The sequence below is a fragment of the Miscanthus floridulus genome, unplaced genomic scaffold, assembly GCF_019320115.1.
Source record: "Miscanthus floridulus cultivar M001 unplaced genomic scaffold, ASM1932011v1 fs_289_5_6, whole genome shotgun sequence".
Taxonomy (NCBI): Eukaryota; Viridiplantae; Streptophyta; class Magnoliopsida; order Poales; family Poaceae; genus Miscanthus; species Miscanthus floridulus.
Genome location: NW_027096526.1, coordinates 12726 through 29734, shown reverse-complemented (window position 1 = coordinate 29734; position 17009 = coordinate 12726). Strand labels below are relative to the sequence as shown.

Genomic DNA, 17009 nt, shown 5'->3' with positions numbered 1-17009 from the left:
ATCAAGCCGCAATGAAGCTTTCGTTGACGCATTTCACAATGCCATGAAAGAGGCGATTCATGGAATTCCAGTTGGTCAGGTTGGATCGATTTGTTATAATATTCTAGATCCGTCGACTCAAGAGACTAATCAAGTCAGCACCAGCCATCAAGAAGCAGCGCCAGCTGATAATGGTGACGCCCAGACACTTCAAGGTTCATCTGAACAAACTCCAGGTACTGCTACAAATCAGATACAGTATAATCCTGGACCATCAGTACAGCATGTGCAGTAGCTGGCGGGGCAAGGTCAAAATTAGATGATCAATTTTGGCACATCAGGCCACATACCATCGTCGTCTCAGAAGATAGCACCATCAATTCAAAGGATCCGTAGAGATATAGATCCTTATGTCTATAATCTGAGACTTCAAGCAGCAAGCCAGCAAAGGACCCAATAGATTGAGATTCCACAAGGCTATCACTGACACGGATTATAACACCCTCCATATGATATCAAATCCAGGATATCAAGGTGTAACAACCCAAAAATCCACACACCAAAAATCACAACTACAAAATTTTTGTGTTAGCCCTATGTGATGTTGAGTGACATATGTAGAAGCCCAACCCTAGTTTTGGATTGGATGTGACCCAACTAGGTTAAAATCATAAGCATAGTTTGGTTTTATGCCACATGTGTAATTAATTCCTAAATAAATAAATCATGCATGCATCCTTAGACCCACTTGTGATTTGGATTCTTTTGCCTTATATGATGTTTAACTAACTTACTTAATATTTATGATAAACCCTAACCAAATTGGCAACAAATAAAAGAGAAAGGAAAGAAGAGGGAGCAGCAGCAGCCCAGGCCTGCTCGGCCTTACGAACCAGCCCCACCTGCCCTTTCACGCGCGTAGCCCACGAAGCCGGCCTAGCATCACCCTACCGCCCGCGCACGCACAAGCCGCTGACGAGCCGGACCCACCCGTCAGCCGTCACGCACTGCACGCCGCCGCATCAGGACAAGCTGACAAACGGGCCCCCCTCTATCAGCCGCCCAGCTACAGTAGCGTCTTCTTCCCCTTGCCCACGCATTCTCCCCGTGCGACCGGAGGCTGACCAGCATGGCAGGCGCGGGCCTAGGGTCACGCAAATCGCATGACCTTGTTCCCCCTTGCGCCGCGCTTACGCTACCACACGCGAGCCGTCGGATGCGCCGCACGTATCACCACCGCCCAATAGCCGTCCGCCATTGGAGCCCTTGGAGCTCGGCTATAAAAGCCAACGTCCGTGAGCCCTAACCCTCAGCCCATTCGCCACCGCCGCTGGTGGCACAGCACCACACCGCGTCAAGCCGAGAGAGAGGGAGGAGGGAGAAGCAAGGCGAAGAAGGAAGCCGCTGCGGGGAGGACCTCGCCGGAGCCAGGAGCGCCACCCCGATCAGCTATAGTGATGAAAGCTGCTCGGCACGGCACTGCATCACCTCATCACGGCCTCGCCTCACCACCGCACCGCCATCCTACTGCCACGAACCCCGCGGTGAGCCATCTTGCTGAGACCACCTCCCTAGCCAAATGGAACGTGCACCGCCATGATCGAAACCTTGCTGAAGCTTCGAGCTCCGGCCTAGCCCAACTGGTTAGCTAGGGAGACCGCCATGGCCACGCTTGCTGAGACCCAGGAAGCGCCATGCGTGCTGCCATCAGCCAAAAGGAGGACCCCAGCCATGATGTTGTACATTGAAACAGGAGCACACATGCACGGGCACGCTCACCATGGCCGAGAGCACAACCATGGCGAGACCACTGCACCTTCTATGTCACGGTAAAGGCGTCGTTGACACCCCGACTGGCTCTGCCATGACGAGAGACACACCGCGCTCACCTTAACCGAGGAAGAAGCCCATCGGAGCCCTGCATTACCGCACCGCACCTTGACGAAGCGCCACTGCCTCCGCTTTGCCCCCACCACCGTGGCCAGAGCCACTAGGAGCACCAGGAGCTCCTTCAAAATGCCCACCATGGCCGTAGAAGCACCGTGGAGCTCACACGCTCCACCAAATAGGCTCTCGCTACCACTGTAGCCCTGTCCATGCATGCCGACGAACCCACACCGCTGTTCACCGCGGCCAGAGCCCTAGGAAGCCCTAGCCGTCGCCCTAACGCCACCACTGCACTCGCCGAGGCTTGGCGATGCTTTTGCCTACCTTAATTGAACACCAACGCCGCGGGTGAGGATCGTCGGTGACCTCATAGCCGGCGGGAGCCCCATCGGGGAAGAGAAGGGGATTTTTCCCTCGCCGACCACGACCACGCCGACCACATCCCAAGCAGCTCTACCGAGCTCCGACCACGACCTCGTCGACCACGTCTCGAGCAGCACCGCCGAGCACCAACCATGACTTCGTCGACCATGTCCCGAGCAGCTCCGCCGAGCTCCGACCACGACCATGTCGTGCACATGAACCAACCCTGGGAAGGAGTAAGTGAACCAAGTCCTTCATAGACCGGCTCTGCGGTCTATGGACCAACGCAGGCGGGTTCACCATGAACCACGCCTCACCTGCGCCCGTGGATCACGGCCTGTTAGAGGCCCAGTAAGACGACATGGCCGCACCAGCGCGCGCCATGTGGTGGGCCAAAGCCCAGCCCGTATCCAGGCCCAATCGGCCCAGTTTGGACTCGGTCTGTGTTGACCGTTGACCGGTCAACATTGATCGATTGACAGGACCCACATGTCAGCGACACAGAGACTCTGGACCCACTTGTTAGTAGGTGACGTCATGCTGACATCATGACGACGTCACGCAGGTCCCATCTATTAGTAACAAACACAGTCGAGGTGACATCATGATGACATCACGGTGACATCAGCTGTTGACGACAGCAACTCTGGCCCCACCTGTCAGTGACTATGATCTGTTGACCGTTGACTCGCCCGTTGACTTGATGTTGACTTTGACCGGACCCACATGTCAGTGACCCAAAAGCCCTGATCCCACCTGTCGGAACTGATGACGTTGATGACGTCATGCTGACGTCGAGCTGACGTCAGCAGGACCCCACCTGTCAGCTCGGAATCGAGATGATGACATCATGCTGATGTCACGCTAGCGTCAGCATGCCACGTGGACCAGTCACAGCATGACACGTGTTAGCTCAGGATTAATTCAGCCTTTTCCATTTTCAGAGATGATTTAAACTTCGGAAATTCATAACTAAATCATACGACCTCAGAAAAATATGAAACCATGACCAAAATTCATCTAAAATCGAACCTTACGCAATGAACCCATGTTTGAGTGCATTTGGCTCTTTTGAATTTTCATTGCTTCTTTGTGCTATTCTATAGACGTCGCTAACGCGACTATAATTCGATCGTATGCAGACTCGGAGGAGAACCAGACGGATGAGGATTGTGAGTACCGTGAGGAGTACAGAGACAACTACACTGAAGCACTACTACAGGAATGAATTTGCGCAGCGTGGCCAAAACACGCTCCGTGGCGGGCACCTTTTTTGCCCGCCACGGTTAACCGGTGGCCGGCCAGCGAGGCCGGCCACCGGGGCGCCCGCTGCGGGAAATTGGTTTACCGCGGCGGGCCACCTTACTTGCCCGCCGCAGAAAATCGTTATTTACCGCGGCGGGCGGTATGAATAGCCCGCCGCGGTTAATACGGTTTACCATAGCGGGCGCTTTAAACTGCCCGCCGCGGTAAAGACTTGATTTACCGAGGCGGGCGTTTTATGTTGCCCGCCGCGGTAAAGCCTGTACATATACAGCCCTCGGACCCTCCTTCTTCTCCACGGGTCTTCCTCTCTCAAAACTCATGGGGGGAGGCTTTGCCCTAAAATTTGAGGAAACTTTTGATTTGAGTTGAAGGGCTTGGATTTGAGGGAGGAGGACATCATAAGAGGTTCATAAAGGCTCTCCCTCTCTCCTTCCATCCTCTCTCTTTATTTCCATCACCTAGAGTTCTATTTAGATCTAGATCTAGATCTAGATCAATTTTAATGGAAAAAATGATGTTATGTATTTCTTTAACTTTAGATTCATCATAGATGCATGCTTCATCTTTCACATCGTCATTTCCTCTCTTTTTCATGATTTTGGACGTAAAAATCATCAATTTCTCCTAATTCTTCTTTATTTAATGTTGATTGTGATGGATAATGTTCGCAGATACGATGGATAGATCGGAATGGATGTACCGGATCGATAGAGTGAATGATCTGCGGTACCTCTTTGAATTAAGGAAGTTTATTGCGGCTGGTAAAGCTCACCGTGAGAGACTGAAGCGGATGACAACCATATGTCCATGTTCTCGTTGCAAGAACCTGAAAGCCCACCGAGACAGCGAGGTGCAAACTCATTTGATCATGTATGGTTTCATCGAGGGCTACACAGTCTGGACATTTCACGGCGAAAGAGTTGGTGCGAGTGGCGCTGCATCTGGAGTTACCTCTTCGACGCCGATGACGACAGCACCACCGGTGAATAAAGATCCTTCCGCAGCAGCTGCACTAGCCGACAGTGACAACAGTTGTCGTGATTACATCACGGTGGATGATGTAATGCAAGACATGGCCGACGAAGCCGGCGACGGTGTTGATGGTCAGGATACTGTGAGCCAACCCGAGGATGTGCAGCTTGTTGAAGATCTAGTCAAACACTTCGATGAAGACGACGTTGTGTTGGGTTGCCCAAAGTGGTTGGAGAATTTCAGAGAGTTGAAACAGGCGGCAGTTGATCCTCTCTATAAGGACGGCGGCGATTGTCCAAAGGACTGCACGGCGCTCCGTTTTAACCTCCATATGTTGATGTTGAAGGCTCGTCATGGTTGGTCTGACACTAGCTTCAATGAGTTGTTAAGCTACCTTGCCACCACGTACCCAACGGCTAACAAGGTGCCCGCCAATACTTATCGGGCCAAGAAGCTGATCCGGCCAGTGGCGATGAAGCTTAGAAAGTTTGATGCATGCCCTAACCACTGCATCCTGTATCGGGGCAATGAGTATGAGAATTTGACGAGTTGTCCGCACTGTGGCTTTAGTCGGTACAAGAAAAATGCTGGTTGTCGCGTGGATGCAGAAGACGAGGGAGACTTGCGGGGTGGTCGGAAGAAGAACAAGAAGGGGGCAAAGAAGAGCAGTGTGGCCAAACAGATCTCGGCTCAGCAGGACGATGAAGAAGAGGGTTACACGCACAGGAAAAGTCTAGCACTGTCGGTGTGGTACCTGCCCGTGACCGATCGCCTGCGTGCAATATTCGGGAACCCGGACGATGCCAAGCTCATGTCCTGGCATGCATCTGCTGACCGCCTGAATGACGATGGCAAGCTACGGCACCCATCCGATGGCAAGCAGTGGAAGGATTTCGACGAGGCCTACCCGGAGTTTGGCAAGGAGCCTAGGCATGTTAGGTTCGCGCTAAGTACTGACGGGATGAACCCGTTCGGTGAGCTTAGCAGCTCGCACAGCACTTGGCCCGTCGTGCTCACCATGTACAACCTACCTCCCCATCTATGTCAGAAGCGTAGGTACCTTATGCTGACCATGCTTATCTCCGGACCGAAGCAGCCCGGCAACGATATAGATGTGTTCCTGGAGCCGTTCATGGAGGAAATGAAGATACTATTTGATGTTGGGGTCCAGATGGTGGTTGCATCCCGCAAGGAGAAGTTCACACTAAAAGCAATCATCTTTGTCACCATCACCGATTACCCCGGTCTCTTCTCACTATCGGGGCAGATCAAAGGGAAGACCGGCTGCGTAATTTGTATCGACGAGACCTGCTACACTTACCTTAAGGGATCCAATAAGATGGTGTACATGAGGCACAGACGGTTCCTCACCAAAAATCATAGGTATAGAAGAAGTATTATGAACAAATACTTTGACAATCAAGACGAGCCGCAGCGTGATCAAATGACGCAGACTAGTTGGGGAACAAAGGTGTATGAGATGGTCAAGGACATGGATCAGGTGGAGTTTGGAAAGAAGAAGAAGCCGCCTAAAGAGGGGCCCAAGCAGACAAGGAAGCGAAAGCGGGACCAGACGGAGGAAGTCCCCGCCGCCGTTCCTTTCAAGAAGATGTCAATTTTCTTCAAGTACCTGTCGTATTGGAAAACACTGAATACACCCCATGCCATCGACTGCATGCACCTGGAGAAAAATGTCTTCGAAAGCACGATCGGTGTCCTGCTGGACATCAAGGGCAAGACAAAGGATGGTATTAAGTCACGGACGGATCTTGTCAATCTGGGCATCAGGCCGGACCTTCACCCGGGACCGCCTCAGAATGGTAAAGTCGATATCCCGGGTGCGGCCTGCAACCTAACGCAAGACGAGAGGACGGCTTTTCTTAAGTTGCTTAGGGGTATCAAGGTGCCGACTGGTTTCTCTTCCAACATCAAGAGCCTGGTCTCCATGAAAGACCTCATAATGACCGGCTACAACTCACACGACTGCCACGTCATGCTGACGGTGTTCCTACCAATTGCGATTAGGGCTATCCGTCCAGAGTACTTGAAGATGGTCATCACACGGATGTCATACTTCTTTAATCGCATCACTCAGAAGGTCATTGATAAGGCTGAGCTGCCTGCCCTGAAGGAGTTCATCGCGGAGACCCTTTGCCAGCTCGAGATGTGCTTTCCACCATCTTACTTTGATATTATGCCACACCTAATGATGCATATGGTCGATTAGATCCATCAACTAGGCCCCGTGTACCTACACCAGATGTGGACGTACGAGCGGTTCATGTCCACCCTCAACAGATACGTCCATAACCGCGCTTACCCGGAGGGCTCTATGATCGAGGCATACACAACGGAGGAGGCCGTGAACTGGTGTATGAGGTACATAAGAGATGGGAGGGTGATTGGGTTGCCTGTCCATCACCACGAAGGCAAAACCTCAGGAATGGGGTGCACAGGCCGAAAAGTGCGCACCGATGTGCCAAACCGAATGGTGCAAGAAGCTCATTACAGCATCCTTCATCAGTTAGTGAGCATGGAGAAATATATTGAAAAGAACCTGGAAGAGATCCGCGCCGCTAATGATGGACAACGCACGGAGGCATGGGTCCAGAACCATCACAAGAGCAATTTCGTAGACTGGCTCAAAGAGCAACACATACCCCTTGAAGGATGCCCTGATGAAGATACGGAGACCGTTAAGAGGCTTGTGTTAGGCCCATCCAGCCAAATCACCACGTGGCAAGGGTATGACGTCCAGGGCTACAGGTTCCACACGAAAGACAAGGACAAGAAGAGCTCGGCACAGAACTGCGGTGTTCGATACGAGGGCGAAGAAGAGTACACGGGCCAGAGGAGGCAATACTATGGGCAAGTTGAAGAAATATGGGAACTTGACTACGGCCAGAACCTACGCATAACCGTCTTCCATTGCCAGTGGGTCAAACCGAATGCGGTTGCAGTGGACAGTTATGGGCTAACCACCGTGGACCTCAAAAGTATCGGCTACAAAGATGACCCGTGGGTACTAGCAACCAATGTCGCACAAGTGGCCTACTATATATATGCAGAGGACCCAAAAAGGCATGTGGTTGTGTCCGGAAAGCAGCGGATTGTGGGAGCTGATGGGGTGCAGAGTCCCGAACAATACAACAACTACGCAGAGCTCGAGCTTTTTACCGATCACCCAAAGAAGATCAAGGCCGTCGAGGACCGATTCAACAAGTCCAGGATGATGCCGTGGGCCCGCCCCGATGGTGAGAAGAGGACGGTGAAAGCACCTGCACCAAAATGATTTATGTATCCCAGAGACATATATATATATATGTAATAATGTAGTGGACTCTATACGTATCCCAGAGACATATATATAATAATGTATCCTAGAGACTCTATATGTAACAATCCTAGATACTCTATATGCATACTCTATAAAAGAGGATAAAATTCTTAAGTGTGCTACAAAAGTCAAGTAATAAAAAGCCAAGGGACCTCAAAAGTATAGACTAATGAATACAACTAATGAATTAGCTAATGAATTATGTTAGTATAGACTAGTTTCATCTTCATGAGACTTAAAATAGGTAATGAATTCTGAACTGATGATCTTTACCGCGGCGGGCATATAACAGCGCCCGCCGCGGTTAATAGATTAACCGCGGCGGGCAACTTAACAGACCGCCGCGGTAAACATTTCCCGCGGCGGTCTGTAACGTTGCCCGCCGCGGTTAATCGCAACCTATATAAGCCGTCCCCACCCTCAACATCTCGGCGGTCTTTCGTGCGGTTCAGTTTTACCCCGAAGGGCTGCCAAAATCTCACGCCGCCGCCGCCGGGCTCCACCGCCGATTGAGCTCCTCCGCGCACCGACCCCCGCCCCCGTTCTCCTCCCCGTGCCCGGTCCGCGCCCCCGTCCTCCTCTCCCTTGCCCGCGCCCGCGCCCCCGTGCTCCTCCGGCGCCCCGTCACCGGAACCCTAGCACCTGCTCTCCAGGCGGCCGGCACCAACACGCCGGTGAGTTACCCTCTACCCCCGTCGCCGCTGCGTTTGCTTACCCATTTCCCCTTTCCCTCCGTTCATACTGGGGCGTCGCGCGTCCACCGCAATGCGCCGGTCGGGTCTGTCCCGTTCGTCTCGGTATTTCGATTCGCTCTAGCCACTCACAAACTACGGCATTTTGGTTGGCTCCTATCCTAGCACCGCATTGGGGTTGGTTGGCCGGTTGGGGAAACTCTGTAATCGCGGCTGTAGAATGCTCAAAAGGACGAACTTTGTTGCCCTGAGACGAAATTGTCTGGCGTTTTGAATGTTTCTTTTCTAGCTGATAGCATCCGCAGTGTTTCTGTCTAGCTGATAGCATCCGCGGTGTTTCTGTCTGAATCCTTCTGAAAGAGAGGGCGCTACTGCTGCTGCAGTACTACAGTTGATTATAGCGCTGCGGTGGGGTGGTTTGGTGGAAAGATGGGCTATCCTGTATAAATTTTCTACTATCATTTTGCTAACTGGAATTGCTGTGTCTGACAAAATTATATCTTAGATGAAGCTCATCACTAGCATATGCATATATGCTTTTTTATTGTTTTGGAGATGATTGGTCTCAAGTTTATTGTTTAAAAGATCTCCAAAGAGGTGGCTTCCTTTACCCAGGTGTGCATTTGTGCCATTGAACAGGGGAGGGTACTTAGATGAAGCTGATGATAGTTTTCCCTGCCTCACTCGAGATGTTGACATGTTGCTTCTTTATTTCAGTTGGCTTGTCCTCGCTATATTTATGCTTATCTATTGATCAAATTTAGGATCTTTGTTTGTTGAGATTGGTGCTGGGTCTAATAATACTCTGATCTAGTTTTTTTTGGACACTGCAACTATTCCTGTTTAAATCTTAGCCTGATTAGTTAATTAGCAAAGTAATGGTGAATGACTCAAAAGTTGTGCAGTAGTTTTGATCACAAACAAACTTGGATCACATCATCAATTCATCATGAGAGAACGAATGGGGAGGGCACATGCAAATTCAGTCAGTATGCACTTACAATACCGAGGCCTGAATTCCTTACTTTTCCATGCTCTCTGCAAAATATTGTTACTTTTTTGGCATTTGCCTCTCTTGCTTGTCATTGGCAGTTTGGCATTGCCAATTGCCATTATGCCCATTAATCCACTGCCTGCACTCTACTACCTACACTCTACTGTCTACTGCCTACACTCTATAGCTTGATGCAAATTTTTTGATTTGTGAAAGTTTTTTGAGATGGCTAGCTACTACTTATCCCCTTACTGGTACTCTACTACTTGATGCAAAATGGTACTTGTATTACCTATTTCTCTCTACCACTGTTGTCTTACTACTGCTGCTGCTACTCTGAATTCAACTGAACAAAGCAGTACTACACTTGGTGAATTTTGAACTGCTATACTACTGATCTATGATGCTTTTGGTGAACCGTAGCATTTGAATTCAATTCTTTTTGCTGCCTATGATGCCAAAGAAATTTATGACAAAATTCTGAGCATATGCCACTGCCTATGATGCACCTTGCCTTTAAACTAATTCTGAGCTAAATTTGTGAGAATTTTGAGATGAATTGGTCACTCTGCTGCAATTTTGCCAAATTTGATATAATTTGTGAGAATTTTGAGATGAATTGGTCACTCCCTCCTTTAGTACTAGTATATACTACTACTACTGCCTACCTCTACTTCCTCCTGTACTACTACTAGTATACTACTACTACTGCCTACTACTTTCTAGTAGTATACTACTACTAGTATACTACTACTGCCTACTACTACTCCCTCCTCTACTCCTCTACTCCCTCCTATACTACTATTCTACTACTGCTGCTCCTGTTTTTGATTTGTGAAAGGTTTTTATTTAATGGGGCTGCTTCCTTTTTTGGCATATGCAATGATGAACTTTTAAACTTATTGCTGAGGCAGTGGCATATGCAATGATGTGAACCCTTTTATGCTGAGGCAGCGGCGATGATGATCGAGTGCCCCCGCTAAACTAGGATGGCTTGTATACCAGATACAAGCAACCAGTTTAAAAGCGATGTGATGACAATGGGGCAAATCTGAGCCAACTACTACTACTTTACTACTCTAGTACTACTCTACTTTACTACTCTATAACTGTGTCTATACAACTGAAATATGTATTCATTGTAGCTTTCCAATGGCGGAGGAACCGATAAGCGAATGGCGCGACCCTACCCCTAGTGCATCATCATCAACTAGCCTCGAGAGCCAAGTGTCCGTGACCCCTAGGCCAACAAAGAAACGTCGTACAGAGGACGATGATGATCCGACCTACCAACCGAGGGACGGACGAAGTTGAAAGTGCGCGGTCTCCAAACCCTGAACAGATGCCGGTGGTGCCTCGAGAATTGAATTTCGAGGAGGAAGAAGTCAGTGACAAAGAACCCCCCGCTCCATCTCCAACCACTTCAGGCAAGTCTAGTGGTCAGAGGACAAAGCTGAGAAGGGGGGAACACGGGAGGCACCGGAGGGAAATCCACGGCGAAGTCCATGTGATCCATGAGGTGGGACCAGAGGGAAACCCGTTGTCGCCACCCACGGTGCTTGCCAAGTTCAGCAACCAGGTGGCATGTATAGTCAAGGACAAGGTGGAGATCACTTGGGTGGAGTGGAACAATGTCCCGGTCGACTACAAGACACATATCTGGGGTGAGGTGACGAGGAGCTTCCATTATCCCGAGGACGCCGATCTAGACAAGTGCAGGGAGTGGGTCATGCACGTGGCAGGAAGAGCCTTTAGAAACTTCAAGTCCATGCTGACCAGGTACTACCTGAAGCTAGGCAAGTCACCCTGTGTCAAATACACTATGGTGAAGGAACATCACTGGGAAGAGTTCTGCAAACAAAGAACAACAGAAGAAGCAAAGGCAAAGAGCGCCAAGTTCAGCGCACTCGCGAAGAAGAACCTGCACCCCCACCACTTGGGCATGACTGGGTTTGCTGGTAAGAGGCCCCAGTGGCGGGAGGAAGAAAGGGCTAGAGCTGCCGCCGGGCTTCCCGATCCGTACGACGGTCTAGACTTGAGGGCTAAGGACTTCATTTATGCCCGCAAGCCGAAGAAGCTCAAGGAGGGCGCGAGCAAGTTCAATGAGCCGAAGTTCGAGGAGGTGGAGAGGGCTCTCATCCAGGCCGCTAAATCCAAGGACAGCTTCGAGGTTCGCAGGGGCCAGGACTTGCTGACCCTAGCGCTGGGAACCCCCGAGCACCGTGGCCGCGTCCGTGGCATGTCGTCGAAGATGAGCTGGAACTCAGTGGAGTCATGGCAATCCGACGCTGCCACATACCGGTCAAGGCAGAGGTACAAGGAGGGCATCTTTCAGAAGGGCTATGATCAAGGCGTGGCCGAAATGATCAGTCGGTCCATAAAAGAAGCCTTCACGAGCAATGACCCAGATATGGTGTCGATGAGGTCACAGATGCTTCGCCAGGCAGGCGTGGCCGTGCCACAAGTTCCACAAGGGCAGACACAAGGGCAGCCACTGCCGATGATCGAGGATCGCCCAAGGCACCCCGTCGACGACATCCGGCAACCCATGCGCGTCAACCTCAACATCCCGTTCGGCAGGGCGAAAAAGTTGACCGTGGGTGAGGGTTACATGCACCCCAAAGAAGATATCAAAGATTTCAACCAAGACCAGATCCCTGCCAACTATGCTGCCGTGATACTTACATGGTATGCGACCCAATATGAAGAATTTGAAATGGAATATCCAACTGCACAAGGGGTAACGATCCTTGGAGCTGCCATTGGTTCCGAAGTCCTGTGGAACAAGGACGACATAGAGATCATTCTCTCGACGCCGACTTCTACGCCGATGGCGACACCAGCATCACAACCATCCGTTGCCGGATCTTGTCCCCCCGATGATCCGGATCACGGCGACGGCGATGACGAAGGCAATGGCGGGGATGACAAGGGAAGGAAGTCACCCCGAGGCACAAGCCCTCACCCTCGTTCTCCTACTCCAACAACAAGTCCACCCGCACCTCCCGATAGTCCGTCTAAGGGCACAAGCAAAGGACCGGGAGGCACGGAGGAACCGGGGGCAAATACACCGCCTGCTGCCATTGCGAGCACAAGCCACTGTCCTCCACCGCCGGCGAAGACTAAAGGCGACCAAGGGCATCTCACATACTCACTTGAGTTCGAAAGGTATGGTAGCGGCGAGCATAATTTGCTAATAACTTTTCTTTGCCATAATATGGTACTAACATTTCTATCCCAGGCCAAGATCACCTTTCCATCTATTTCCTGAATCGGATGACTGCCCCGGCCATTACGAGCATGGGAAGTTCATGATAACCAAGGCCCAGCTCGTCGACGAGGAAAGGTGGGAGACAAGGAGGTTTCATCTCTGGTACATGGAAGCGGCAAAAGCTGGCCTACATGGTTTTCTAGTCAAGGTTGTGGCGGAGTACTTCCACTTGCCCGGCAACGATGTAGAACTCCCCGTGGACTTCCACGACATGTACAGACTACTACGGGAACAAGACCTTGACATCGCCCAAGTCACCTTGTTCTCTATGTAAGTGATGAATTGCGAGTTTCACATATCACCTGCCTTTGAATCGGTCAAGACTACTTATATATGCCACGATGGCTTGTCCTTGCAGGTTGATGGCCTATATATCCAAGGAACTAAAACTTGATGTTATCTATCTATCTCCAATGCATATTGCTCAAAGAGTCATCATTGGTTACCACCTAGATGACAATCATCCAACCATGAAAGACTTGACCAAGCGACAGAGAGAGGCGCACAGGAAGAAACTGATGGACAATGAGAAGTTGAACATTTCAAGGTACATACTAGGAGCAATGAAGAAGATCAGGAGAAATGGGTGTATCGTAGCTGCCTACCACTTTGGGTAAGTCGAAGACATGCCTGTAGAGATAAGTGGGTAGCTAGCTAGTATTATTATTTCTCATTGTAACCTGTATTTTGTTTCAATGGCGCAGCCAAGGCCTCGAGGGTCACTGGGTTGCATTTATCATCTACCCTCAGGATGGCAGGGCCTGCGTATTTGATTCGTTGAGAATGCCAAACTTAAAAGGGTACAAGGCCTTTGAAGATTGCCTCAGAGTGTAAGTGACTGAACTGTCTTCTCATATGCGTTCTAATGCCCTGCCTAATACTAGTACATTTCATATAGCGCTTATAAGGAGTACGTGAAGGATCCTGAATGCTATGATCGAAGAACAGAGAATTTTAAGGCTAAGCATAAGAACCGCATCAAAATCAGACGCAACTTTCCGGTAAGTATTTGAAAGGTTTAATTGTGCGTTCTGTTCATAAGCGTTCTAATGCCTGTATTCTAATGCTTGTGTATCGATCATGCAGTGTGCCAAACAACCGGTAGGATCACAAACCTGTGGCTTCTACGTCTGTGAGTACCTGAGGGAGTGCAAGCAGTATAGCAGCAGTTGGAGGGTGCTCAAGAATGGATTGAACTGGTGGAGAGACGTGCAGAGCACCCAACACTCCTTCAAGCAGACAAAGGCGGACATATGTAAGTTTGTCTTAGACAAATGCGTGCTTGAAGGGAGCACGTTCTTCAATGAAAACAGCCAGCTAGCGATTTTACCGGAGTACGAGAGGCTGAGGAAATGGCCCACGATGATGCGTCCGCAAGATTACTCCTTAGGGCATGTATAACGACTTTAATATGTAAATGTAATGAATTAACAATGACAAGAACGACTAAGTGAATGTATATATATGTATATTATCTCATGTGTAATGCCTGCATACTTTTTAAGTTTAATTTGTGAAATCTGGATGTGATTTGAATTTGAATTTGAATTTGAATTTAATTATATGGCTGCTGTATTTTTTTTAATTCAGGAAAAAAAAATTTACCGAGGCGGGCAAATAATAATGCCCGCCACGGCTAACGAACATAACCGCGGCGGGCTCTGTACTGTGTCCGCCGCGGTAAAATAATTTACCGCGGCGGGCGGTTCAACGTGACCGCCGTGGTAAAAGTATGTTTACCGCAGCGGGCACGTTACATCGCCCGCCGTGGTAAATCGGTTAACCGCGGCGGGCAAAGCCGCCCGCCGCGGTTAAGCCACGATTTACCGTGGCCTCTAGGCCGCGGCGGACGGCTTTGCCCGCCGCGGAAAATCAAAAACGCCCGCCTCCATAAACGTTTGTGTAGTAGTGCCTCGTTGGTATAGGGAATTTCTTCGTCAATCCTGGCATGGATCAAGGCAACCTACCCCGCAAGAAAATGATACCCTTCTTTCATGGGGTGCGGGACCAGGAGCCCTGATTTCATTTGTTGGTTCAAACAGAAAGCCCAAACTGATGCGCCTATAAGTGATGAGTTAAGACAGGTTGCAAACGGCTGTGCCGTTAGGGTCAAGTCATTTACCGGTTATGACGTGAATGGATATCGTTTTCACACAGCAAGCTACGAGCAGAGTCGGCCCAATCGACAAACCACAAACAGCGGAGTTGTTATGCCCGGCACTGATGGACTCGACTATTATGGAAGAATTGAAGAAATCTACGAACTATCATTTTATGGTTCCAAACCTCTTACTCCTGTCATATTCAAATGCCACTGGTTTCATCCTAGTGTAACGAGACGGACCCCTAAGCTTGGGCTAGTCGAGATTCGACAGGATTCCGTCTATCCAGGAAAAGATGTCTACATTGTGGCTCAACAGGCCATCCAGGTTTATTATATGTCATACGCGTGCAAAGACGCCGAGCATCTTAAGGGTTGGTCTATTGTGCACAAGGTATCGCCACACGGTAAACTACCTGTCCCAAACGATGAAGATTACAACTTCAACCCAAACACATATGATGGAGAGTTCTATCAAGAAGAGGGGCTACAAGGGAGGTTTGACATAGACTTAACCGAAGAGATAGGAATGGAAGTAGATAATGAAAGGGATGATGACGAGGACGCTGGAGACGAGGTGCGAAATCTGAAGGACATACAAATGCTTGAGCGATTACATTTCGGCAATGACAATGAAGACAACATTCCTCCTTCGGATAGTGTTGATGAGTTGGACAATGTTGATAGTGATGACGAGACCTATGATCCAGCTAATTTCAATCATGAAGATTATTTCTAATACATGTAATACTATGTTTTTTGTAATTATGTTTTGTTCATTTTTGCATATATTTCTAATACATGTAATACTATGTTTTTTGTAATTATGTTTTGTTTATTTTTGCACCTATTTCTAATTACGTCTTGTTTTTCTTTTTTATTGCAGGTGATTGAACAAAGATGGCGGGCGACCGTCATAGGTCTGTGAACTCGATTTACCAAAGACCACGCCGGTCACAGGAGGGGGCAGAGGGGCGGCAGAGGGATTGAACAGGAGGAGGAGGACCGCTAGCCGCAGGAGGGGGCCATCTCCTCCCACACCACGTGAGGAGGACCGCCAGCCGTAGGAGGAGGTGGCGCCCGTGGACGAGTCAGACGAGGAGTTGGTTCGGCAGACGGAGGAGGAGGAGGAGGAGGAGGAGGAGGAGGAGGAGGAGGGGGGGAGGCGGCAGGCATGGGTTCTGCTTCCTCCAACTCCTCTTCGAGTGTCTATTTGCGAGGTCCCGCGAGCCTCCCACAGGTTCCGCTTCCTCACCAACGCCCAGTGATTCGTCCCGAAGGACAAAAGTAAGTAACTGTATATGTTATCACCACTACTTCATATGATATGATGAAAAAAACTAATATTTTTTCTTAATCACTTGTGCAGGAACTGGGTGGTTGTGTCGGGTGGTAGCGCACGGCTAGTCAACGGCATCCTGGGTCTTCTGTGCAGGCAGCACTTCCCCGGCATTGTCACGTATGCATCGAAGACGGAGCCGGCCTACTCGTTTGACCACTACGTCGTCGCCTCCGATGCGGAGTACCCCAACAAGGCGGCGCGGGTGAAGGCAGAGTTTTGGGTAAGTCTCCCTTGCACAACATTGCTCAATATGTCGCATTCAGTGGACTTTTCTTGAAATAATGAATGGATATATCGCTTTTGTATGCAGACTTATTACAGATGCGAGGAGGGATTTGAGGCCAGGGCGGAGCAGGCGACTACCAAAGCCTGTAAAAAACTCGTCACCGACATGCATCACGAGGCGCGCATCCAGGCCATTGTAACCTACTATGGGTCGAAGCTTGGAGAGAGGAAAACCAAGAAAGACACAAGAGAGATGCAGCTGACCCGGGAGCAGTACCTTGAGGTAAATGAAGAACATCAATATTGATTCGTTTTGAGATTAAGTTGGTTTAATTTGATCTTCTTATATGTCCAATACTTGATGACGTGTAGGTGATTCCCTGGTGGTGCCAAGCGTATCCCGAGTGCTGGGCGATGATGGTGGATAGGTGGTTCACGGAGGAGTACCTCAAGATGCACAGGGATGCCCGGGACCGTCGTTTACTGATGCAAGGTCCAGCACACCATCAAGGCAGCCGCAACCTCGCCGGATACAAACAAGCATGGGTACGCGAATTGATTTATCTATTGTCACGCTCAG

The 17009-nt window shown here is 49.8% G+C and overlaps 1 long non-coding RNA gene across 1 annotated transcript; it reads right to left on the bottom strand.

Annotated features, from left to right (window-relative positions):
* Window positions 1-6782: 6782 nt before the first annotated feature.
* Window positions 6783-14135, bottom strand: LOC136531147 (uncharacterized). The gene is made up of 3 exons (XR_010777970.1): window positions 14092-14135; window positions 13902-13990; window positions 6783-7745 (listed from the first exon to the last, which is right to left on the bottom strand). It is a non-coding gene; the product is annotated as an uncharacterized lncRNA (long non-coding RNA).
* Window positions 14136-17009: the final 2874 nt, after the last annotated feature.